At 42.9% G+C, this 27,409-nt stretch overlaps 1 protein-coding gene across 4 annotated transcripts in view; it reads left to right on the top strand.

Annotated features, from left to right (window-relative positions):
- Positions 1-230: 230 nt before the first annotated feature.
- The window catches only part of peak1 (pseudopodium-enriched atypical kinase 1), a 239,668-nt gene continuing 212,489 nt past the window's right edge, over positions 231-27,409 (top strand). For all 4 annotated transcript variants that reach the window (XM_078199947.1, XM_078199944.1, XM_078199946.1 and 1 more), the window contains exon 1: positions 231-457. The gene's annotated coding sequence lies outside the window, so the exon portion shown is untranslated. The remainder of the gene's footprint in view (positions 458-27,409) is intronic.

Below are 27,409 nucleotides of genomic sequence, written 5' to 3'. Positions count from 1 at the left end.
GTGAGGCTGGGCGAAAAGGGAGAGGGGCGGGGCCTTAAGGGTGAGGGGCGGGGCTATAAGGGAGAGGGGTGGGGCTATAAGGGAGAAGGGGGCTGAGCAGAATGGGTTGAGGGGGCGGGGCTATAAAGGGGGTGGGGCTATAAAGGGGTGGGGCTGGAAGGGGTCGGCGAAGAATTCACATCGGTGAGCCGCCCCTGCGTGACGGGAGTGCGCTGACGTGCACGCGCGGCGTGTTGGCTGGCGAGCGAGCGCGGCTGGGCGCGAACGCGCGCGCGGCCAGCCGCCCGGGAGCGAGCGCCAGTTGTTTTCAGTCGGAGCGGCCGGCGGGCGGGCAAGCTCTTCAAACCCAACAGAGAGAGAGAGGGCTGCTGTGGAAGAGACTCTATAGAGATTAAACTATACACCCCCCCCCCCCACCCACCCCAATCCAAAACTAACCATCAATCCTGTCTCCCAGGTAAGGCTGGCAATCTGTCCTCTTGCTTTAATGAGAATGGCAATCTGCTTGTTTGAAGGGGGGCGGGTGGGGGGGGGGCAGTTTTGTGAAGGAAGATCTTTTTGTTGGAAGTTCTTCAGCCGAGTGGAGTGAGTGTGGAGAGGATCCCTGTCGGCGGGAGAAGCTGCTCCAGGGAGCCGGCCCCTCAATCAAGCTCCTGTCGGCAATGTGGCACCCCACTCGCTCCCTGCAGCACTTATGGGGTGGCTTAAATTACATTTGGACATTTTAGGGACAAGTTTTACCCCCTTTGATTTCGACGTGCAAAGTTTTAAAGACCCTCCTTTCTGGCAAACTTTTTAACTCTATAACGTTGTGTGTTTTGGAGGCGCGGGGGGTGGAGTGGGAGAGAATGCCATTTATTATTTGTGATGGTTCATTAAATACCAACCCGTACAGAACAATCCCCTGATATAAGCAGAGGAGATTGGATTTAATCTACACAATCGGTCCAAAACGAATTGCTTGCTCCTGCTATTGAGCAGTGGACATTATACCCAAGTCTTTAAGGCTTTGGTGTTTTAAAGGGAGACTTTTCAAACGCACCTATTTCTTTTTGTTTTCAGATGAAATTGGTTTGATAAGGGTTTAATAAAGTTAATTTGTGAACGTCGTGGCTGGGACAGAGTTCTTGTCCCTTTTGACCATGTTCTATAGGAATGTGGCAAAGATGTTTCCTTTCTATATGACCGTGGCAAAGATGTTATCTTTTTATAGGAATGTGGCAAAGATGTTTCTATATGACTGTGGCAAAGGTGTTATCTTTCTATAAGACTGTGGCAAAAATGTTATCTTTCTATAGGATTATGGCAAAGATATTTTCTTTCTATAGACTGTGGCAAAGATGTTATTTTTGTTTTATGGACAGGAGCTGCGTAATTTATATTTAAATCTGTCTACATGAATAATTGTTAGCTTGACTTTTTTTAAAAACTGCATCAATTGTGTTGAATATCAGAAATTAGGTGCATTTTTTATTGAGAAACTTCGGATGGAGAGAGCCATCATCCGAAAGTTTCATATTATTTCGTGATGCACGATTTGAATTCAATATCATACGATGGATTGGGCTGTTGGAGATGCTGCATTATTGGCCCCACAACCAAAAAAAATGTTTAACAAGTGAGGAAATGTCATTTAGAGTTTGCAGCGATTGCTATTTGCAACGGAACTCCGAGTGCATGTATTTAAAAAAATGTGTTCAAAGCGGTTAAACCTCTGAAAAAATACATCTGGACGATGTCGGAATAATTGCAAGTGGGAAAGATATCGCCAGTTTATACAATAACAGTGATTCAAATCAAAGTAGTTTGACATATATTTAGATTAGTGATTTACATTAGTGGTAATTACAGTTGTGAAAACAATGTCGATCCGTTATGTGCAGACATGAAGAGGATAGGTGGTGAGCTGTGGGATTAGAAATGTCTTATGAGTGGGCAGATTTCGTAATTATATTCAGTTCCACAAGTGGGATATGAAATCAATTTATTGCTGTTCGCTATGCGTTTTATAAGACCGTGACCTGTAATTGTTCAACGATGTATTTCTCACTGCATTTTTTCCCACCTCCTTGGAAATGTCCCTTCAGATGTAAAGTTCATCGAGATTAACCTTGGATTAGGTTTTAAATGTATTCATTGTAAATTTACTTATTTCTAATGAGTGAAAAATCACTTTTAATGTCTCCTTGCATTGGACCCGTTTAAAGTGATTGCAGAGATTTGACGATTCGGGTCTTGCTCTGAAAAAATGGGCACCTACTTGATCAAATTTCAAGCCACGAACAGCTGTCAAGCAAATAGATTGATGGGGTGAAAAGAGTATGTCCTCCGATTGAAGGACGTCAGTCTGAAGTACTGTGCATATTCAGTATATTAAGTAATTGGTGGCCTGTTTTAGTGTGAAATTAAATGTTGAATTCTCATTTAATTACTTAGGAAATAGGACAGATTTATTTTCCATGAGAAATTCACTCCTTTCACCATAGTCATGGTGGCACAGTGGTTTGCACTGCTGCTTCACAGAGACCCTGGTTCGATTCCCGGCTCGGGTCACTGTCTGTGCAGAGTCTGCACGTTCTCCCCGTGTTTGCGTGGGTTTACTCTGGGTGCTTTGGTTTCCTCCCACAGTCTGAAAGACGTGTTGGTTAGGTGCATTGGCCATGCTAAATTCTCTCTGTGTACCCGAACAGGTGCCAGATTGTGGCGACTAGGTCACAGTAATTTAATTGCAGTGTTAATATAAGCCTACCTGTGATACTAATAAATAAGCTTTAAAACTGTAGCCTCTATTCTCTGAATAGATAGATCCCTACCTTAGAGCTAAAGTTTGTCTGTGGCATTTGACATAATATTCTTGGGAATGTACGAATAAGGCATTTAACTTCTTTGAACTCTCCCATCATTTGGTGAGATCATGATTGACCTGTAACTTAACTGCATATCCCCACCTTTCCCCTATATCCATTAATATTTTTAATTAACAAATGTCTATCACTATGAGATTTAAACAATGATCTGGCATCCATTGTCCTTTGCGGAAGAGAGTTCCAAACCTCTACCACCCTTTCCGTGAAGAAATGTTTCCTCATTTCACTCCTGAGAGTTCTGGCTCCAGTTTTAGACAATGCCCCCAGTCCTACGTTAATCAAACAGCAGAACTAATTTCTGATGGCTTTTCACCCCTTAACATTCTAAATGCTAGGGAATTGTGTAATCTCTCTTCATAAGTTAACTCTGAGTCTAGATATTATATTGATTAAATCTCCCTTCAAGGGCAGTATATCCTTTCAAAGTGTGTTGCACAGAACTGTACACAGTAGTCCAGGTGTGGTCTAATCAGGGCTTTGAATAACTGAATCATGACTTCTATTTCCTTGCATTCTAGTCCAGTAGCTATAAAGGCCTCTATTCTCTTAGCCTTTTTAATTATTTTCTGTAGTTGCTCATGATATTTTAGTGATCTTTGTACCTGGACCTTCAAGACGCTTTGGATTTTTCTAGCTTTTCACCATTTTAGAAACTATCCTTTTGGGTCCAAAATAGGTGATCTCATATTTGCTTATTCACTGAATCTATTAAAATCTCCATCCATGCTTCCATCTACAATCGTCATTCTATCACTTCATCTAAATTGTTAATTAATGCAGTAAATAGTTGAGACGGCACCACAGATCCTGGTAGGCTACCATGAGTCACATCCTGCCAGTGAGAGTACCTGAGCATTATCCATATTTCTCTCCAGTTAGTTTCCTCACCAGGTCAATAATTTCCCCTTGATTTCATGAGCTTCACCTTTAGCTAACAGAGGGGGCTTTGTCAAATGCCTTTTGGGTGTCAATATAAATAACATCAAAAATTCAATCAGGCTCATCCTATAGAAATTGTTACAAAATTCACTTGGATTTCTTGGATTGTAGTTCTGCTTATCGATGTATTGCCTTAACTTCAGACTAGATGCTTACGCAGTTTGTGTATATTACACTTCCATTCAGTTAAATCTTGTTAACAGAGCTTGTGAAAACACATGAACTAGGCTTATTGCCCATTGCTATATATCACACAAACTTGTCAGTAAAGGAACAAGCTACAATGGTAGCAAGCTCTGCATTCTAGTATAAATTGTAATTTGGTGGATTTGATTTTTTGCGGTAAAATATTTTAGAATTCGGGTGACAATGATGAACGGACTGGTACACATTCCTGCGTTTCTCTCATTAATCAGGAAGAAGAGTACCGACCAGTGAGATTTGCGTTTTCCCTTTGCTGGCTCAAGAATGTTGAGACAATTTGATGTTCCCACACTGTGATACAATTACCCATTCAACCACTGGGGGAGCTATTCAAGAAGCTTCAAAATTTAATAGCATCTAAAATACTTACAATATATGAACAAATGAACATATATTGTAAGTATGTTTAATAGACATTAAAACAAGTGAAATAAATAGTGTGCTGCGCTATCAATTTAAATTTACTTGGCATGATTTTCTGCTTGTAAATGTCAATAGTTGATTTACATTAAATACAGTATGCCTTGAGGGCTTTTGGCACTAACTACAGTAATTTGCAATAAGAATATTTTGTAAATTCATATTGTAGACTGGGAATTTCTTTTGTGTAATCTCGCTTCTGAAAAGTAGTTTATTTGGATCATTGTAATGTCAAATTATCTCTGCATGATGCTCTTTGCTTCTTATTGAAGACTTAATATTTTGTTTTTATTACTTCAGAGGATGTGAGCATATCTGGGCAAGGTCTGTATTTGTTTTGACCCCTATTTGCCCTCGAGAAACAGTGAGCTGCTGCCATGAACCGCTGCGGTTGTGTGGTGTAGGTTATTATTATTTATTATTAGTGTCACAAGTAGGCTTACATTAACACTGCAATGAAGTTACTGTGAAATTCCCCTAGTCACCACACTCTGACGCCTGTCTGGGTACACCGAGGGAGAATTTAGCACGGCCAGTGCACGCTAACCAGCATGACGTTTAGATTGTGGGAGGAAACCAGAGCACCTGGAGGAAACATTGTCAGTAAAGGAAAAAGCTAAAGTGGTAGTAAGTCCTGTGTTCTAGTATAAATTGTAATTTGGTGAATTTGGTTTTTTGCGGTAAAATATTTTAGAATTCGGGTGACAATGATGAACAGACTGGTACACATTCCTGCGTTTCTCTCCCTCATTAATCAGGAGGAAGAGTACCGACCAGTGAGATTTGCGTTTTCCTTTTGCTGGAGTGGTACGGTGGTGCAGTGGTTAGCACTGCTGCCTCACAGCGCCAGGGACCCGGGTTCGATTCCCGGCTTGGGTCACTGTCTGTGCGGAGTCTGCACGTTCTCCCCGTGTCTGCGTGGATTTCCTGCGGGTGCTCCAGTTTCCTCCCACAGTCCGAAAGACATGCTGGTTAGGTGCATTGACCTGAACAGGCGCTGGAGTGTGGCGACTAGAGGAATTTCACTGTAACTTCATTGCAGTGTTAATGTAAACCTTACTTGTGACTAATAAATAAACTTTAAACTCTCGCAGACACAGGGAGAACGTGCAAGCTCCACACAGACAGTAACCCAAGCTGGGAATCAGACCTGCATCCCTGGCGCTATGAGGCAGCATTGCTAACCACTGTGCCGCTGGGCACCCATGGTGCTGTTAGGGAGTTCTCCAATTTTGACCCAATGACACTGGTGGAACAGTGATGTATTTTCAAGTCAGGATGGCAATGTAATTAACTCAAATAGTATCAAGAACAAGGAATTCATAGGTTAAAAGTGCTCAGTTATATCATCATGTATAACCTGAAGGTGAAGAAGGCCCAGGTTTAAAATCTTTTGCATGGCTGTTGGGAAGCGGATTGAGATATTGTTTTGTAAATGAGGAAAAATCAATAGGTGCTCCATGAATGAATAATGCTACACAAAGCTTTGGACTGTCCTAGTTTATCACCACAAATGTCGCTCTTGTGTCCATGACTCAAATTCACAAAATAGCAACAAACGCAACATCAAGCCTCAGACATCTATCAATGAGCAAGTAGCATCTTCTAAAATATGCACTTTTTAAAAACAAACTAATTAACAGCCTCTAACATCAAGAAGTACCTATTTATTTAGATCCATTTCCCATAGTTACTGAGCAAATGGCTTAAATTTCTTCTCTGGTAAGCTAGACTTAAAAGAACATGTCATTTAAACACATCCAGTTTCGCAGTGGATAGCTTTTTCCCAGACATTCCTTCCTCTTCTGAGAAAGTATTTTCAGAGACATAGTATGCCTCTGGTAATACAACAATTGCTGGGTAGAACACTCTTGTCATTAGAAAACATTGCGTGTGGTAAATCAGAAAATACAATGCTATGGGAGATCTGATAGTAAGCTATAAAGAGAGAGTGTTTACAATAAAAGGTACTACTCTTAAGTGGGAAGCAGGAGCAGAGGGACCTCGGTGTGTATGTGATTAACTCATTTAAGACGGCAGAACAGGTTGAGAGAACAGTTAATAAAGCATACAGTATGCTAGGCTTATTAATAGGGGCATGGAGTGCAACAGCAAGAAGGTTATGTTGAGCTATTATAAGACACAAAATAGATCTCGGCTGAGTACTGTGATCAGTTCAGGGCACCGCATTTTAGGAAGGATGTGAAGGTATTGCAGAGAGTGCAGAAGAGATTTGCTAGAACTATTCCAGGAATGAGTATCTTCAGTTATGAAGATAGATTGGAGAAGTTGGGACTGTTCTCCTTTGCAGAAAAGCAGGCTGAGAGGAGAGGAGTGTCAGTCCAGACTTAATGGGTGGAATTTTTCCATCCTGCCCGCCGCGGGAATCGTAGCGGGCGGGACATGGACCATGCAAGGGGTCACTGACCTCGGAAGGGAATTTCTGGCTGCGCATGCCCCAAAGCCGGAAAATCCCGCCCAAATGGCCTCTTCTGCACTGGAGGGATTCTGATTCTATTAACATTCATGAGGGGACTGAACAGTGTAGATGGGGGGAAACTGCTCTGTTTGGTGGAAGGATCGAGAGTCAGTGGGCACCGATGTAAGGAAATTGGTTTAAAAAATCAATATGAGCAAAAACGTTTTCATGCAGCGAGTGGTTAGTGTCTGGGATGCATTGCCTGAGATTGTGGCAGAATCCGGTTCAGTCGAGGTATTCAAGAGAGAATTAGATGATTGTGAAAATAATCATAGAAAGAATCATAGAAACTCTACAGTACAGAAAGAGGCCATTCGGCCCATTGAGTCTGCAACGACCACGATCCCACCCAGGCCCTACCCCCATATCCCTACATATTTACCCACTAATCCCTCGAACCTACGCATCTCAGGACACTAAGGGCAATTTTTAGCATGGCCAATCAACCTAACCCACACATCTTTGGACTGTGGAAGGAAACCGGAGGAAACCCATGCAGACACGGGGAGAATGTGCAGACTTCACACAGACAGTGACCCAAGCCGGGAATCGAACCCAGGTCCCTGGAGCTGTGAGGCAGCAGTGCTAACCACTGTGCCGCCAACAATGCAGGGTTATGGGGAAAACGCATCCGGCAAAATGCTCATTCGAAGAGCGGGTGCAGACATGATTGGCTGTCTCCTGTGTTAAATATACGTATTAATTTCATTTGTGTCTGGTTGGATTCATATCATCGTATTGGGCTGCTACACCTGTGACTGGTCTAAATATTTTTCAACTACAATTTGCAGGTATAGGTGCTTTTAAAGTTATTGATGTCCCAAGGCTCTTCTCGGGAGTATAAATTGGCAGAAGGAAATTGACATTCCACCAAAGAAACATTAGGACAGGTGTCCAAACCCTCGGTTAAAGAGGTAAATTTTATATAGCTTCTTAGAGAAGAGAGGTGGCGAGGCAAAGGCATTTACAGGGGGAATTCCAGAGATTAAGGCCCAGATGGCCTCGCAGCCAGTGGTGTGGTGAAAGAAGTGGGAATACTGGAGTTGGAGGAATGCATTCGGTGGATTCTAGGCTGGAGAAATTCTTTGCAGATACCGCAATATGTTTTTTTTTGCAACAAAATTATCTAAATTATTAAATAATCTGAAAGTATGTGCAAGACAGAGGACACTGTTGTGCAGTACTTGACTCATTTGTGTTTTAGAACAGTGCGGAATGCAGACTAATAGATAAATTTAGAGTACTTATCAGGCATGCAGCCAACTGGGACTGCTGATTATTCTATTATTTAAATAACAAATTTTGAATACTTATAAGACCATAAGACCATAAGACATAGGAGCGGAAGTAAGGCCATTCGGCCCATCGAGTCCACTCCACCATTCAATCATGGTTGATTTCAACTCCATTTACCCGCTCTCTCCCCATAGCCCTTAATTCCTCGAGAAATCAAGAATTTATCAATTTCTGTCTTGAAGACGCTTAACGTCTCGGCCTCCACAGCCCTCTGTGGCAATGAATTCCACAGACCTACCACTCTCTGGCTGAAGAAATTTCTCCTCATCTCTGTTCTAAAGTGACTCCCTTTTATTCTAAGGCTGTGCCCCCGCGTCCTAGTCTCCCCTGCTAATGGAAACAACTTCCCTACGTCCATCCTATCTAAGCCGTTCATTATCTTGTAAGTTTCTATTAGATCTCCCCTCAACCTCCTAAACTCCAATGAATACAATCCCACGATCCTCAGACGTTCATCGTATGTCAGGCCTACCATTCCCGGGATCATCCGTGTGAATCTCCGCTGGACCCGCTCCAGTGCCAGTATGTCCTTCCTGAGGTGTGGGGCCCAAAATTGCTCACAGTACTCCAAATGGGGCCTAACCAGTGCTTTATAAAGCCTCAGAAGTACATCCCTGCTTTTGTATTCCAAGCCTCTTGAGATAAATGACAACATTACATTTGCTTTCTTAATTACGGACTCAACCTGCAAGTTTACCTTTAGAGAATCCTGGACTAGGACTCCCAAGTCCCTTTGCACTTTAGCATTATGAATTTTGTCACCGTTTAGAAAATAGTCCATGCCTCTATTCTTTTTTCCAAAGTGCAAGACCTCGCACTTGCCCACGTTGAATTTCATCAGCCACTTCTTGGACCACTCTCCTAAACTGTCTAAATCTTTCTGCAGCCTCCCCACCTCCTCAATACTACCTGCCCCTCCACCTATCTTTGTATCATCGGCAAACTTGGCCAGAATGCCCCCAGTCCCGTCATCTAGATCGTTAATATATAAAGAGAACAGCTGTGGCCCCAACACTGAACCCTGCGGGACACCACTTGTCACCGGTTGCCATTCTGAGAAAGAACCTTTTATCCCAACTCTCTGCCTTCTGTCTGACAGCCAATCGTCAATCCATGTTAGTACCTTGCCTTGAATACCATGGGCCCTTATTTTACTCAGCAGTCTCCCGTGAGGCACCTTGTCAAAGGCCTTTTGGAAGTCAAGATAGATAACATCCATTGGCTCTCCTTGGTCTAACCTATTTGTTATCTCTTCAAAGAACTTATGGCTTGATTTCATTCCTGATACTGAACAGACTAAAAGTGCTGCTTTATTTTTGTGACAATTACCTGAAAAGGCAGTTTTAGAGATAAGGTAGCATATCTGCTTTTTGTGTTGTTAACTGCTGGAGCAATTAATCTTCTTTTCAGCTTAACTCAAAAGCATTTCCTGTTCAATTGGCACATATCTGAGTACAGAACCATCACCGTCACCAATATTAATTGTGCTTCGCTTGCTTTGGTATCTTCAGATTGTTGGGCTTGCTGGAATGTTTCTGCAGATAATTATAGCCTACAACTAACTACAAGCATACCCCAAAGGCAGCCTCGTAAATTTCCATTCAGTGGGAGAATTTGAAAGTAAAGTAAAAGGTAGTTTCACCTTGCGGAGTAAACATATGTACTGATGGCACTACTAAGCATAATTGATCCATGTAACTGATGGGTTGTTGTGCATTCAGGATGATGTAAGTGTGGAGAACAAGCTTGGCATCAATTCTTATCTGCACGTATTGTATAACATATGGTCCATAAATTAGGCTGACATTTCAGTGGAGTAATGTGGGAGTGCAGTATTGTCTTTTGAATGTAAAGTTAAATGTCCAGTCCCGCTTCTACAGGGAAATATAAAAGACTGGCTATAATTAAAGAAGGCCAGGGAATGTTCTTGTACTTCTGCATCACAATGCCCAGGTTTGCCCTGGGTTCGATTCTGTGCAGAGTCTGCACGTTCTCCCTGTGTCTGTGGGTGCTCCGGTTTCCTCCCAGAGTCCGAAAGATGTGCTGGTTAGGTGGATTGACCACGCTAAATTCTCCCTCAGTTACCTGAACAGGTGCTGGAGTGTGGTGACTAGGGGATTTTCACAGTAGCTTCATTGCAGTGTTAATGTAAGCCTACTTGTGACACTAACAAATAAACCTAACCAATATTGAGGGATCGAGCTGCACCCAGATTGGGAGCTTTGAGTGCCTCTGTAACAACAGTAACTACAGTTCAAAAGCAAATCACCGGCTGTCAAGTGGTGCGGACATGAAAGTCATTGCATAAATGAAAGCTTTCTATTACTGTGACCCCGTATTGATAGCGATATTCACTCAATCTGAAAATGGGCAATTCATGCCATAACTTTGAAATGGATTTATTTTTATTTTATGTTTTGACTTTTTAGCACACTATTGGCAGCAGCAACAGTCAATGTCCTGTTCTTGTTTTACGCTGCATTTTTGGGCACTTTTAATTTTAATATGTAACAGCGTTTGTGCAAACATATTTGAAAATTGCACGATCCTTGAAAAACTCAGTTGATCAGTGCGATGCTTTGAAAGATTAATCGTCCCAAATTGGAAAAAAAAAGCAGCAGGAAATCCTTCACGACTAGCTTCCTACTTCGAATTCAGTTGACTTCGGTTTACAGACGTCGAAGGAATGTGATAAAGGATGTGTTTCCTGATCCTGTGCTAAGGAGTGAATTGCATTTGGGGAATAGTATTTGAGTAGTCAGCAAAATTGTCTGTATGCCTAACTGGTAGGAAACCACAGTGGGTTCAAACTGAAAGGTGGGGAATTTTCTATTGCTCGCTGTTTATCCATTTATTTATAATTTTACAATACAGTTCAATTAAAACTCGGCCATCAATAGAAAATAGCACAAATTTTCAGTCGCAGCTTCAGCATCCCAATTCCCATCTGTCTCTTCCTCCTTTGTTGGGACATTTTGTAATGTTAAATACGTTTTCTAAATTATTTTTTATTCTTCCTCCACTCCCCAGTTTATTTGCAATATCAGATGCATGGAACAAAAATGCATTTCCCCTGCGGCAGCCACAATGAAGATTCTTTATTCAAGTTTAATGATCTCTTGAAATATGATGGCATGGTGGCACAGTGGTTAGCACTGCTGCCTCACAGCACCAGGGACCCGGGTTCAATTCCGGCCTCGGGTCACTGTCTGTGTGGAGTTTGCACGTTCTCCCCATGTCTGCATGGGTTTCCTCCGGGTGCTCCAGTTTTCTCCCACAGTCCAAAGATCTGTGGGTTAGGTTGATTGGCCATGCTAAATTGACCCTAGTGTCGGGGGATTAGCAGGGCAAATGGTGTGGGGTTACATGAATAGGGCCTGGGTGGGATTATGGTCGGTACAGACCTCAATGGGCTGAATGGCCTTCTTCTGCACTGTAGGGATTCTATTCTATGACGCAATTAGTTTTTCAAAAAATCTGAATTTTGATGGTTTTTTTTCCTTCTTTGTCCATTTTATCTCTTTTTCTCCCTGTTTTTCTGGAAGGCAGAGCATCTGGCTGGGGTATGGTTCCATAGGCAGCAATTGCACTCTGATAGAGTTGCATTATGTGAGAGGTTATGAAATGGTGTGACCTGTTTGAGTACTGTTATTCACTAACGTTTTTTATGGATCCAAATTGCAAGAATGGCTTACGAGAGGACCAGCCTCCCGAATGCTGCAGAGTGATGAGGCGCTTTAGTTCCAGCAACATAGTAACAGTGGTCAACTAGATAGCCCCGTCAAGCATGTTCCACCATTCAGTTAGATCTTGGCTGATTTGTACCTGAGTTTCATTTACCAGTGTTATTCCCTGATGATCTTACAAACAAAAACCTCGCAATCTTGGGCTTAAAAAATTCAGTAGGCTTCCACAACCTTTTCTAGGAGTGAGTTCCTGATTTCCTTGATTCCCAAGAGTCCCAGATCTAATTTTAAGATGATATTGGAATTCAGTTTTCATGTGCCAATATACAAGGTTGCCAAGTGACCCTTTACTCTTCCTACGGATGCTAGGATAACGCCTCGCTGAAGCGCACAAGAGGGAGCGGGTACAGCGCTTTGTGGGTCAAAAGGTTTGAGTTTGAGCTTCACTGCAGCACTTGAACACCTAATCTAGACTAGCAGTTTCTTGCGGTCATGTAGCAATGTTACATTATCAGTCACATTATTCCTTAGCTAATTGGGAGCTAATAAGAATAGGGAGTGCTTGTGATGTTCTGACTGATCTTCCCACACTCTCTTACACTCCAACACAATCAAAAAGAGTACAAATAAGAACAAAGCTGTGACAATTGGAAGTCTGAACCATGAGCAGAAAGTGTGGGAAATATACAGCAGATCTGAAAAGCTCAGATGCTGATAGACCTGCTGTGCATAGCCACCATCTTCTGTCTTTTAACTGGTTAGTCATCTGTCAACCGTTTAGGTGACTTAAAGTTTATTAGTCACAAGAAGGCTTACATTCACACTGCAATGAAGTTACTGTGAAAATCCCCTAGTCACCACTCTCCGGGAGAATTTAGCATGGCCAATCCACCTAACCAGCACGCCTTTCGGACTGTGGGAAGAAACCGGAGCACCTGGAGGAAACCCACACAGACACGGGGAGAACGTGCAAACTCCACACAGACAAGTGACCCAAGCCGGGAATTGAACCCGGGTTCCTGGCCCTGTGAGGCAGCAGTGCTAACCACTGTGCCACCTTAGCTATGAACAACATGGCTACAAATATTCCCAAGTAAAACAGTGACTGCACTTCCAAGTAAATAATTGCATGTGAAGTCATTGGCAGTATCTCTGGGAGATGTGATAGGACAGTCAAATTCATTGTTTTAAGCATTCTGCAGCAGCAACAATTTGTGTTTAAGTCGCACCTTTTAATGTAATATAATGTCCTAACGTGCTTCACAGGGGAAATGTATAAAACAAAATGATATTAAGCCACATCAGGAGACACTAGGGTAGATGACGAAAGTTTGGTTAGGGAAGAGATTTTAAGGGATGCCAAAGAGGAATCCTAGGTGCAGGGGTGGGGAGATTTAGAAAGGGAATTCCAGAAGTTAGGGCCAAGGCACTGTCACCAATAATGGGACAATTAAAATTTGGCTTGCTCAAGGAGCCAGATTGGAGAAGCGCAGGTGCATGGGAGGATTGTGGGGCTAAAGGGAGTTGGAGATGGGGAGAGGCTGGGGAAATGAGAATTTTAAATTTGAGGCATTGCTTAATTGGGAGCCAGTGTATGTCAGTGAGCAGAGGGGTGACGGGATGAAGCAGAAGCTTGGATGATGTCAAGTTTACAGACGGTAGAATGTGAGAATCGGCCAGGTTTGTGTTAAAATAGTCAAGTTTGGAAGTAGCGAATGGACGGATGAGGATTTCAGCAGCAGGCATACAGATGTGAGTAGGGGGAATGTTACAGAGGTGGGGATAGGTGATCTTAGTGATGACCATGGATATGTGATCACTTATCGGGATCAGATCCCCCGATAAGCTATCATATATCCAAGGTTTCAGACAGTTTGGCCCAGCCTCACAATTGAGAGAGGGGCAGAGAGTTGGTGTGTCGTATGTGGGGTTTCGAATGGCAGCGGTTTTAATTCTCCCTAATATTTAATTGGACGCAATTTCTACTCAAAGAATAAACAGCCTGACAGTTTAGAGACGGTAGAAGGATCCAGAGAGGTGGTGATAAGATAGAGCTGGGTATTGTCAGCGTGCATGTAAAAATTAATGTATTTTCACTGATATCAATGAGGAGCAACACATGAGTGAGAAGAGGTAAAGGATAGATCCTTTCAGGTACGAGAGATAAATGTATGGGAGCAGTAAGTGAAGCCATTGCAGCTGGTTTTCTAGACATGATTTCAATAACAAAATTATGCTGGCTGGCAAAGCAGCCAGCGTAATTAAGGACCCCGTGCACCCCGGACATTCTCTCTTCCACCTTCGTCCGTCGGGAAACAGATACAAAGGTCTGAGGTCATGTATCAGCCGACTCAAGAACAGCTTCTTCCCTGCTGCCGTCAGACTTTTGAATGGGCCTACCTTGCATTAAGTTAATCTTTCTCTACACCCTAGCTATGACTGTAACACTACATTCTGCACTCTCTCCCCTCCTTCTCTATGAACGGTATGCTTTGTCTGTATAGTGCGCAAGAAACAATACTTTTCACCGTATGTCAATACATGTGACAATAACAAATCAAATCAAAGTCAAATGGAATGAAGTGAGTGCAGTCCCACTCAACTGGATTCTACAGCCAGTTAGGTCATAAATGGAAACCTAGAAACGTGTTGAGTGAAAAATAAGCCGCAGGTGAAGAGGAGTAAATATGGAAGTGACTCTCAAGCCATTTAAAAAAAAAATCTTTCACAGGATGTGAAATGCCAGCATTTATTGCCCATCCCTAATTGCCCTTGAGCCACTGCCTGAACTGCTATAGTCCATGTGGTGCCGGTCCATCCACTGTGCTGTTATGAAGGGTGTTCCAGGATTTTGACCCAGCTACAGTGAAGGGACGGCTATATATTTCCAAGTCAAGATGATGTGTGGCTTGGAGGGTATCTTGCACGTGGTGATGTTAGCATGTATCTGCTGCCCTTCTCAGTGGGAGAGGATTATTGAGGCCCACTGTGTTTGTGAAAACTGGAAAATGTTGTAATCAGGAGATGGGTGCTTCTTATCGAAGGTCTAATTATTTAAAAATATAAAACATTGTACAATAAATCGTACTGATGTACAGACCGATGCTAGTGAAGTGGACAAGGTCATTGGATATTGACAGTGATGTCAAGAAATTGTAAAATAAAGTAAAGTTTCTTTATTAGTGTCACAAGTAGGCTTACATTAACACTGCAATGAAGTTACTGTGAAATTTCCCTAGTCGCCACTGTCCAGCGCCTGTTTGGGTCAACCAGCACGTCTTTCAGACTGTGGGAGGAAACCGGAGCACCCGGAGGAAACCCACGTAGACACAGGGAGAATGTGCAGACTCCACACAGACAGTGACCCAAGGCGGGAATTGAACCCGGGTCCCTAGCGCTGTGAAGCAGCAGTGCTAACCACTGTGCCGTTCCTGAAATTGTCTTCAGATAACCTATAAAAACGCCATTATACTCTGAGGAGTGAAGATTGTGCTCATTAGACAATTTGGGACAATTTGATAAAGGCAAAATGAAATGAACACAAGAGTCAGATGAATGTAGGAGACTACTGAGGTGGAAAGAGAACAGAACCCTGGGGAACCCATGCGTGTGTTAAATACTTCCAGTTCTTAGTTTCTTTAGTTCTCTTGACACAAATAAGAAGTCTCACAACACTAGGTTAAAGTCCAACAGGTTTATTTGGCAGCATGAGCTTTCGGAGCCCTGCTCCTTCCTCAGGTGAGTGGAGAGTTGGGTTCACAAACAGGGCGTATATAGACACAGACTCAATTGCAAGATAATGGTTGGATTGCGAGTCTTTACAGGTAATCAAATCTTTACAGGTACAGACAGTGCGAGTGGAGAGAGGGATAATCACAGGTTAAAGAGGTGTGAATTGTCTCAAGCCAGGACAATTAGTAGGATTTTGCAAACCCAGGTCAAATGGTGGGGGTTACACCATAGTGTGACATGCACCCAAGGTCCTGGTTGAAGCTGTCCTCATGTGTGCGGATCTTGGCTATCAGCTTCTGCTCGGCAATTCTGCATTGTCGTGTGTCTTGAAGGCCGCCTTGGAGAACACTTACCCGAAGATCGGAGGCTGAATGCCCTGGACTGCTGAAGTGTTCACCGACAGGACAGGAACACTCCTGCCTGGTGATTGTCGCGCGGTGTCCGTTCATCCGTTGTCGTAGCGTCTGCATGGTCTTGCCAATGTACCATGCCTCGGGACATCCTTTCCTGCAGCATATTAGGTAGCCGACGTTGGCCGACTCACATTCCAACCATTATCTTGCAATTGAGTCTGTCTATATACGCCCTGTTTGTGGATGCAACTCTCCACTCACCTGATGATGGAGCAGCGCTCCGAAAGCTCATGCTCCCAAATAAACCTGTTGGACTTTAACCTGGTGTTGTGAGACTTCTTACTGTGCCCACCCCAGTCCAACGCCAGCATCTCCACATCATTGACACAAATAATTAGTGATGCTCAATACATCCATACTGGATCATTCATTTAAATTTGAAAGTTTTGTTGTATGATGTTGCTTTGAACTTGCCGTAGTGAGCAAATTAATATTTTGCCTTGACTTTGCCACTTAAGATGGTGTAAATTCACCTCGGTGCCCACTCCTGATTGCTATTCACTGATCCCTGTTTCAAATGCATGTACAGCAGCTAAATAGTTTGCTGATTTTTCAGTTCTTAAATTATGTTGTGGGACACTGGAGGATAATTGGCTATTTTTCCCGAGAAATAATGAATTAATCCTTGAGGCGATGAAGGGGGTAAGAATTTTGCTGCTTCCTTTCTTTTATTTCATGAGAAACATCCAGCAAGTGTTTTTCAGCCTTTTTAAACAAAGGCATATTGCCTCTTGGGGCAAGTGTGTTAAACAGTTAATTTGAAGCAAACCAGGGTCAGTTTGATCCTCTGGGAATCCTCTGGATTTCCTGCCATTGCACCTTGGAAATGGTCAGTGTTACTAACTGTCCTGATCAACAAGGCTTCAGCTAACTCTGCAAAAGATGTGAGACCTTGATAGTCACATTTAGGGAGCGGGAACAATGATATGACATTTCTTTCAGATTTAAAAGGAACATTTCCACCAAACCGTGATAGGAACAACTGGGCAAGCAGATTCTGTCTTTCGAATCTGCTTTACCTGGTTAATATGAAACCAAATAAGTTAACGATCCTTACTCCTAATAAGACCAATCCATTTTGCACTTGTGAATATTTTAACTAAAATAGCCTCTAACATTCTGCCATTCACCAGTTTATTGCCATTTCTTCCATTATCTCATCCCTTAGAAACTAAACACATCTTGCTGGGTGGATTTTTCAGGATGTGCAGTACAACAATACAAATCAATCCGAAGTTTTGTGTAAACCTAGATGGGTTTAAGTGTTTCATTTGGCAATTAAACTTTGGCTAACCATTCAAAAAGGATTTTATTGATGAATGGTTTGTGGAATACATATCTTTATGAATTGGCCACTTGACAACTGGTAGATGAAGTGAAAATTTCATCCACTCGTCTATGAATACAATTGATTCTTGGGCAAATCAATTTGGTTATCCCAAAATTGAACTGGAGTTTTTTTTGTGTAGTGTAGCCATCCAGTTTTAGTCTTTTTGCAGGTGTTGCAGGCAAGTTTTGTTTCAGACCGTAAGATATAGGAGCAGAATTAGGCCATTCGGCCCATTGAGTCTGCTATGCCATCCAATTATGGCTGATAAGTTTTTCAATCCCATTCTCCCACCTCTTCCCCGTAACCTTTGATCCCCTTGCCAATCAAGAACCTATCTATTTCTGTCTTAAATAGACTCAATGACCTGGCCTCCACAGCCTTCTGTGGCAATGAATTCCATAGATTCACCACCCTCTGCCTGAAGAAATTCATCCTCATCTTGGTTATAACGGGTCGTCCCTTTACTCTGAGGCTGTGCCCTCAGATCCTAATCTGTCCGACGAATGGAAACAGCTTCCCCAAGTCCACTCTATCCAGGCCTTTCAGTATTCTGTAAGTTTCAATGCTATCCCCCCTTCATCCTTTTAAACTCCATCGAATATGGAGCCAGAGTCCTCAAACACTCCTCATACATCAAGCTTTTCATTCCCGAGATCATTCTCTGGATCCTCTCCAGGTCTAGCACATCCTTCCTTAGATACAGGGCTCAAAATTGCTCACAATAGGTCCGATTTTACCATTTTGGTTCTAAGTGCTGAATCTGGGTGCAATTCAGATCTGACTTGGAAAACTGCTCTCAGGCGCCCCTATGTGCACTTGGCCTGAAAAAATAATTGCGAGTCTGAATCGCACTGTGCGCAGTGAAAAGAAAGATTGAAAAACGTGCCCCTGTCACATTGCTCCTGGGCCGCAAAAAGCGGATAAAGCGGCCCGGGAGCGGATAAAGATGGCTCTCACAGACATTGCCCCATCCCCACAACATTACTGTCCCCCTTAACCACACCCCCCCCCTCCCCCACTACCCAGACCGATCGCGACTCCCTGCCCCATTTCCACCCCACCGATTGCAGCGCCCCCCTCCCCTCCCCCCCACACCAGAGAATGATCTGGCCCACCTTCACCCCCCCCCCACCCCCCCCCCCCTCCAATCTGAGTTAGAGAGCCGCCAGAAGCTCTGAACTTACCTCTTCAGAAGCTGGAGCACCCAAAAAAGTCCTTTGCCGAGCATGTCTGTTTTGCGCCCAATCTGGACGGGCGAACGCGATGGTAAAGGGGGAAGTGCTGGTAACGTTGGGCGGGCAGCCCATTAATTCAATTTAAATGCACGCAAATGGGCGCGGTTCAGATCGCAGCTATTTTCGGGCCTTGGTAAAGTGGGCATCTTTGCGGACGAGGGCGCAGATCGCACTAATCGCCTCACGCCCGACTTTACCAAGTTTTCGCGCTCATGCAATGGTAAAATCGGGCCCAATATTTCAAATGGGGTCTGACCAGAGCCTTATAAAGCCTCAGCAGTACATTCCTGCTTTTATATTCTAGTCCTCTTGAAATGAATGAGCATGACCTTTACAGGGCTCTGAGAATCTCATTACATCCTCTAATTTCAGGTTGGAATGATTTTCAATAGGAATGTGCAAAAATGACTAAATTAAACATTTTTTAAAGCAGGCTTTCTGGCACAGTTAATTTTTTTTATGTAGGTGGTTATCTGCACTTAATGGAAAAAAACATTCAATGCTTTGGGCATCTTGGAAGGTAGTGTTATAAATTTTATATTTAGTTGTATGCCTGAAGGTTATAACTTCCAGTGGGATTCACCAAAATTGCCTCCTTTTTCTGAAACTATTAACAAAAACACAATGAAAGTTCTTAAACCGCTGCATTTCTACCATGCAAAAATTGACGTGGTATTTGGAGGAATTCTAAGCTATCTTGAAGTCTGCCTCTGGTTAAAGTTCAAGGATTAACATTAACCTGAAATACAAGCTTGTTTACCAATATCAATTGTAGGAATGTTGTTTAAGTATTTAGTCTGCACAATCCCACAATATTCTGATATGTAATGGGAATTAGCTGTAGTCCAGGAGGGACTGGAGATAACACACTTTGTTAGTGACAGACAATTAGTTAAATAACTTACCATAGAATCCTACAGTGGTTAGCACTGCTGCCTCACAGCGCCAGGGACCCGAGTCCGATTCCTGGCTTGGGTCACTGTCTATATGGAGATTGCACGTTCTCCCCGTGTCCGCGTGGGTTTCCTCTAGGTGCTCCAGTTTCCTCCCAATCTGAAAGACGTGTTGGTTAGGTGCATTGACCTGAACGGGTGCTGGAATGTGGCGATTAGGGGAATTTCACAGTCACTTCATTGCAGTGTTAATGTAAGCCTTACTTGTGACCAATAAATAAACTTTACTACAATGAGACGGAAGCCATTTGGCCCATCGAGTCTGCACTGACCACAATCCCACCCAGGGCCTATCCCCATAACCCTATGCATTTCTCCTAGCTAGTTCCCCTGACACTAAGGCAATTTAGCATGTCCAATCAACCTAATCCACACATCTTTGGACTGTGGGAGGAAACCGGAGCACCCAGAAGAAACCCACGCAGACACAGGCAGAACGTGCAGTCTCTGCACAGACAGTGACCCAAGCCGGGAATCGAACCCGGGTCCCTGGCGCTATGAGGCAGCAGTGCTAACCACTGTGCCATCGTGCCGCCTATAGCTTGACTCTGCATCAAATATAGCACAAGGTGGGAGGGCAGGCCACCAAGAATTACCACAGGGTTGAACCTGTGCTGTTGGTGTTGTTCTGTACCACATTTGAGTTATCAAGCCAACTGAGCTCGTTACAAGCTAACTGAGCTAGCGGAGGTGGTGGCATAGTGGTATTGTCACTGGACTAGTAATGCAGCGACTGAGAGTAATGCTCTGGGGACCTGAGTTCAAATCCCACCACAGCAGATGGTGAAATTTGAAATCAATTACAAAAAAAATTGGAATTAAAATCATTGTTTGTTGTAAAAACCTATCTGGTTCACTAATGTCCCTTACCTGGTCTGGCCTACATGTGCAGACCCACAATGACGTGGTTGACTCTTGAAAATCCCCTCTGACATACACTGAGTTCAAGGGTGTTAAATGCTGGTCCAGCCAGCGATGCCCACACCCCCTGAGCGGATATCAAAAACACGCCTCTCACATTTTGATATGCACAGTGACACTTTCTCTGTTGTGTTGTGCATTGCGTTTTCCTTTGAGTTATCAAAAAACATGGATATCTAACATCTGTGTGATTTTGTTTTAAACACTGGATGCACTGCTGTGGTAAAGCTCAAAGTGCATGTTGCCTAATTCTCACCCAAGTGTTCATCCTCCACGACAGAAGGTGTCTCCAGAGGAGGGAAAGGCTTTGGATCCAATTGTGATTTTTCCTTGATCAGACACGTGCACTTGCCAGTGATGATCACTAATTAATGACTAGATGTGGAAACTGTGGTTGATTTTTAACCTTTATGAATAAAGACACTGAGGCCAATTGTTCAAGATACAACTTGGCTAAATTCAGCCAATTTGGCCAGCATGATTGAGAGAGTTTACTTTAGTTGCTCGGTGAACACATTTGCTTCGTCATGGGAAAGTCCAAAAATGACTATTTGCTTCGAATTCTATTACATTTTTATCCATTATAAAAGGCCTTTGTACTTTATAATTTATTTATTTTCAGTATTGACTTTCAACAGGATGGGAAGCAGATCAGTGTTTTGAGGACTCCTTGATTTTGCAGAAACACGTAAACAATTAGATTGTAGTATTTGTTGGATTGCTGCCTAATAAAATAGCAATCTCGTAAGGCACGTTTAGAGAAAAATAATGGAAGTCTCTTTGCTTTTGATTCTTGAGCAAATGCCCTGTGCTGGAACTTTGTTACGAGATGTACTGTACAGCCGGTTTTAAAACTTGTAATTGGATCCTGTAATCCTGTTGCGTACTGTAGGCTCAGAGTAAAGAACAAGAAAGTAGAGTTGACATCATTTATCATTTTCTTTTTTAGATTGGTTATTAAAAGAAGCATGCGGAGGCAATCCTGGAAAAATGAGTTTTAGAGCTTGCTTGTGATTCACACCCAGCAAAAAATGGATAATTGCTGTCCTAATGGCACAGATAAGGAATCAGATGAGACTTAGCACAAAATATGTGCCAGGACTTCAACATCTCATTTGGTTCATGTGTTCTGTCTTCTGTCTTGTGATCAGTACTAATTGGTTACATTCACTATATTGCTCTCAATCTCCCAAGCAAATGTTGTACTTGTCATTTTAACAGAGCAAAATATGATCTAAGGTGCTTCACAGGATTGGTTATCAATCAAAACCTGGCAATAGGTTGCAAAGGGAAATGTTGGGGACAGATGATTAAAAAGCTTGACAAAAGATGTAAAGGGGAGATGTGTCACTCGAGTACTCTTCCACAGGAGATTGTGGATTCCAGTCTCACGTGAGTGCCAAAATCTAGACTGACACCCCAGTGCAGTACCGGGGGAATGCTGCTCCATCAGGGCCAACACTCAGGGAGAACTGACCTGTTGGAGGTGTAGTCTTTAAACCTCGCCCTTTCTGTCTCCTTGGATAGACGTGGAAACTTTCCACAGCACTATACCTCGAAGAGAAGCAGGGGAGTCATCCTCATGAATATCTACCCCTCAAACACCATCACCAAACTAGATTGCCTGGCCATTATCCCTTTGCTGTTTGGTGTGGAACCTCGCCGAGTGCAAAATGGCTGCATTGTTTCTCACATTACAACAGTGAAAATGTTTCTAAAATACTTCAATGCCTGTAAACTGCCTTGGAACATCGCAAGGTTGTGAAGGATGCTAAACAAATGCAAGTCTTTTGTCAAAGCAGTTTAATGCAGCACTGGATGCAGGCAGTATGTCTGTACGGTGCACTCCATATTGTAAACCGGGGAGTCTCAGTTATACTGTCATTGTAATGTTGACATCAGGATGTGGCAATGGGCTATGATCAAGATTGTCGGATCTGCTAAGATTGCATTGAAGGACCTGGCAATGGAGTTTGGATTCTGGATTTCCAAAGCAGTAAAACAAGGGTTTGGCTGCTGATGTGGAAATTCAGGTTGGAGCAGACTCAATGGGCCAACTGGCCTCCTCCTGCACTGTAGGGATTCTATGAAATTAAACCTGGATGTTGCTCTCCATGACCTTGCTCCCCACTTCAGGAAAACAAAGTAATGCACTCTCTAATATACAACTGCCTGCGACTTTTCTTTAAAGTTAGAGCCTAAATTTATGGAGTCTTTAATGACCACCTCCAAAAGTGCTTTGCAACTTATTTTTGAAGTGTAGTTGCTATTGTAAAAAAACACAGCAGCGAATTTGTGAACAAGCATTGAAATAAAGACCCAGTAATCTGTTTTTAGTTGTTTTGGTTGAGGATTATATTTTGGCCAGGAGAACCAAATTCCCCTTCAGATTGAACCATGGAATAATTTATGCTCACCCAGAGAGGGTCGATGGGACTGCGGTTGATCCATTGAAAAGACAATCTCTGCGTAACAGCACCTCTGATATTGCAGCGCTCACTCAATGTTACGCAGGGATATCGGCCTGGACTTTGTGGAATTTAGTTTTCGAACTGAACTTTTCATGCTGCTTTTCAGTTCTGCTGTTACAAAATGGAAGTCTGTTGAAGGTGTATTTAAGAAAAGTTCAGAGTACTTCAAAGTCTGAACAGGCAGATTATAACATTTCTGCGCACATTTTTTGGGCTTCTCTTTCCAGCCTGAAAATCACTGATAGGATTCACTGACAGTTAACTTTTCAGCATTTTTGAATTTGGTAACTGGATGTTTGAGCACTTTTTTAATGACCTTGAACACTTTCTTTAACAACGCTGTTCTGTTAAAAGAAGTTACCGAGTGCTGTCTTGAACAGCATTATGTAAGGAACACAATCTACTAATCTACTGTGTGATAGAAATGACAGATAATGTGAAACGCAGTGAATGGTTGGAAGAAACTCAAATGATTTGCTTTAGCTAATTAACAACTCCAATGAAATATCACACAAGCAGCGCCATCTGAACTGACACCTACACTTTTCCCTCTTCTGGCACTTGAGGCTGCTTCTTCATGCAGAACTGCAGTGCAAGTCCAAGGCTTCCAATTAATGGTAAGCATTGAAAGCTTTTGACAAAACTGCTCTTTGGTAAAAGAAGTAACTAAATGCATCATGCAGCAATCTGACCCTGCCAAAGAATGGTACCTGCTAGACTTAGCTAGACTTGCCTGCACCCATTTAGTCCCTATTTTGTCCTGCAGGTTTTTGGAAGTGTGAAATGGAAATTGGGCCTTTCACAGACCGGGCATATGAGCAAACAGGGAAAACAAACAATTGTATATCTCCTTAACCTTTCAGGTGGAACTCACTGCTTTTTGAGGTTGGTGGAAGCAGAGACAGTTAATGAGTTCAAAAGGAGAGTGGATAGGCACGTGAGGGAAATAAACTGACAGGGCTATAGGAATAGAGCGGCGGAATGGGACTGACCGGGTTGCACTACAGCCTGGAATTGATGGGCTGAATGGTCTCTTCTGAGCTGTAATGATTCTGTGAAGAACAGCAGAAGGAGTGAGGAAGAACTCTAAATAGAAGTGTTGAATGCAATAACAATTCAGGTACAAAATGCACAATGAGCAAGGTTGACATAAATTTTTTAAAAATTAAATAATTTCCCCAACAATTAAAATTGAGGCTTTGTGCCTGTGCCAGAGAGGTTAACACATTACACAGTTAAAGGGGTACTTGTACCTTGACTCAACTTTGTGGTGAGATTTGATTTATTATTGTCAAATGTATTAGTATACAGTGAAAAGTATTGTTTCTTGCACGCTATACTGACAAAGCATACTGTACATAGAGAAGGAAAGGAGGGGGTGCCGAATGTAGTGTTACAGTCATAGCTAGGGTGTAGAGAAAGATCAACTTAATGCGAGGTAGGTCTATTCAAAAGTCTGATGGCAGCAGGGAAGAAGCTGTTTTTGAGTCGGTTGGTCCATGTCCTCAGACTTTTGTACATTTTCCCCGAAGGAAGAAGGTGGAAGAGAGAATGTCCGGGGTGCGTGGGGACCTTGATTATGCTGGCTGCTTTTCCGAGGCAGCGGAAGTGTAGACAGAGTCGATGGACTGGGCATCATTCATGACCATTTGTCGTTTCTTGCGGTCTTGGACAGAGCAGGAGCCATACGCAAGCTGTGATACATCCGGAAAGGATGCTTTCTATGGTGCATCTGTTTATTTCTTATCTGCCATACAACTACAGGAACTTCTTGCTGCTGACTGTATTTAATGAGGAGCTAGACAACAAGATGTTGTTTTTCCAAAGCTCACAGTGGCATGGTAAATCAGACACTGACTTCTGTTTTTAATTGTCCATCTACTCTTGCCTGAAATTACAGTGGCCCAATAGCCTCGTCAATATTTTAACCAATTTTGGATAACGATTCCCCACTCATTTAGTTACTCACTAATGTTGTTGTTGCCTAGTTTGTAAATGTCAAGACACTATTGTAGTATGCATGTGGTGGGATGTGGAGGACATTTTGCTGTCAAAACTAATTCTGTCCTCATCAATATTCATACGCAAGCAGTTTTCAATAAGGATCACTTTATAGCAATTAGGAGCAAAAATTGCAACTGATTTTCACCTCCTTGTTCCCCACTCCAAATAGAGTGGTCCTCGGTCTACTTGTAACACCCTTCTTCCCATTGTGGTTAAGGTGAATTTTAACTTGACACAACCAGTGATTTAACCTGGGACCTTTTAGTTCTGTGTGGCATAATTACTCACTATCTTGCCAACAAAACTATTGAAATATTACCATTTGAAATTCAATGTTTGTTTTTTGTAAAGCGCTTAAAGTGTGTTTTGCAGTGGAAGGGATAAATTTCATTAAGTGTTCTATTAGTTAGAATATGTGATAGGCACTTCAGTTACAATTTGTTTCTGAGCTTATTCCAGAAGTTTATAAACTAAAACTCTCTCCAGGTCAACAGGAAAGGCAGTTTTCTGTTGATTTGTGTACATTATTTATATTCTGAAGCAAAACATTCTGATGTTTTGAATTGTTTTACTTTTGAACATTGACCATGGAATTTGACAACTGATTCATGGCAATTATTTTCCTGTGGAATTAGCTAAGTGTTGTTGGCCCAAACAACGTGGCACTGTTTATTCATATGCCAATCTTCCTTAAAGAAATTCAGGTGAGCTAAATCCTGTAAAAGGTCTTTATTCTGCATGAAGAATTTTTATTTTTTTAAAAGTCCAGAATTTTTAATACATAATTCATTCTTATTGCTGGCTGGGCCAACATTTCTTAGCCATCCCTAATTGAGAAGGTGGTGGTTAGCTCCCTCCTTGAACTACTGCAGTCCAAGTGGTGTGCGTCAATTTTGACTATATCTAAGTCAGGACGGTGAGTGGCTTAGAGGGGAACTTGCAGGTGGTGGTGCTGCCCATGTCCTTCTGGATGGTAATGGTCGTGAGTTTGAATGTTGCTAAGGAGGCTTGGTGGGTTCCCGCAGTGCATCGAGCAGGTGGCACACACTGCTACCACTGTGTGTCAATGGTGAGAGGGAGTGAATGTTTGTGGTTGTGGATGGGGCGCCAATAAAACGGGGTGCACTCATCCAAGCAAGTGGAGTGTATACCACCACCTCCTGACTTGTGATGGTGGACAGGGTTTGGGGAGTCAGGAGGTGAGTTATTTGCCACAAGTTCCCCAGCCTCTGGCCTGCTCTTGTAGCCACAGTATTTATATGGCTAGTCCAGTTCAGTTTCTAGCTGAATACCCCACTATTGACAATTTTCTTCCTTTATTTCTCTCAAATTCAAGACTTAGTCCGAAAGACTTGCAGGTTAGGGTGCATTGGCCATGCTGCGTTCTCCCTCAGTGTACTCGAACAGGTGCCAGAGTGTGGCGACTAGGGGATTTTCACAGTAACTTCATTGCAATGTTAATGTAAGCCTATTGGTGCCTAATAAATAAACTTTACTTTACTTAGCCATGTTTATGGATCATTAGGCACCGGCAACCTTACAGTGTTGATGTGGAGATGCTGGCGTTGGACTGGGGTAAACACAGTAAGAAGTCTCACAACACCAGGTTAAAATCCAACAGGTTTATTTGGTAGCAAATAAACCTGCTGCTCCTTCGTCAGGTAAATGGGAGCTCTGTTCACAAACAGGGCATATAAAGACACACACTCAATTTACAAAATAATGGTTGGAATGCGAGTCTTTACAGGTAATCAAGTCTTAAAGGTACAGACAATGTGAGTGGAGAGAGGATTAAGCACAGGTTAAAGAGATGTGTATTGTCTCCAGCCAGGACAGTTAGTGAGATTTTGCAAGCCCAGAGCAAGTCGTGGGGGTTACAGATAGTGTGACATGAACCCAAGATCCCGGTTAAGGCCGTCCTCATGTGTGTGGAACTTGGCTATCAGTCTCTGCTCAGCGACTCTGCGCTGTCGTGTGTCGTGAAGGCCACCTTGGAGAATGCTTACCCGAAGATCAGAGGCCGAATGCCCGTGACCGCTGAAGTGTTCCCCAACAGGAAGAGAACACTCTTGCCTGGTGATTGTCGAGCGGTTTTCATTCATCCATTGTTGTAGCGTCTGCATGGCCGTTGGTCTACCTGATATGCTGCATGAAGGGATGTCCCGAGGCATGGTACATTGGGGAGACCATGCAGACGCTATGACAACGGATGAATGAACACCGCTCGACAATCACCAGGCAAGAGTGTTCTCTTCCTATTGGGGAACAGAATTCCCACTCACCTGACGAAGGAGCAGTGCTCCGAAAACTAGTGGCTTTTGCTATCAAATAAACCTGTTGGACTCGCATTCCAACCATTATTTTGTAAATTGAGTTTGTGTCCTTATATGCCCTGTTTGTGAACAGAATTCCCACTCACCTGACGAAGGAGCAGTGCTCCGAAAACTAGTGGCTTTTGC

Source organism: Mustelus asterias, chromosome 29, assembly GCF_964213995.1.
Source record: "Mustelus asterias chromosome 29, sMusAst1.hap1.1, whole genome shotgun sequence".
Taxonomy (NCBI): domain Eukaryota; kingdom Metazoa; phylum Chordata; class Chondrichthyes; order Carcharhiniformes; family Triakidae; genus Mustelus; species Mustelus asterias.
This window is presented reverse-complemented; position numbering and strand designations above follow the sequence as displayed.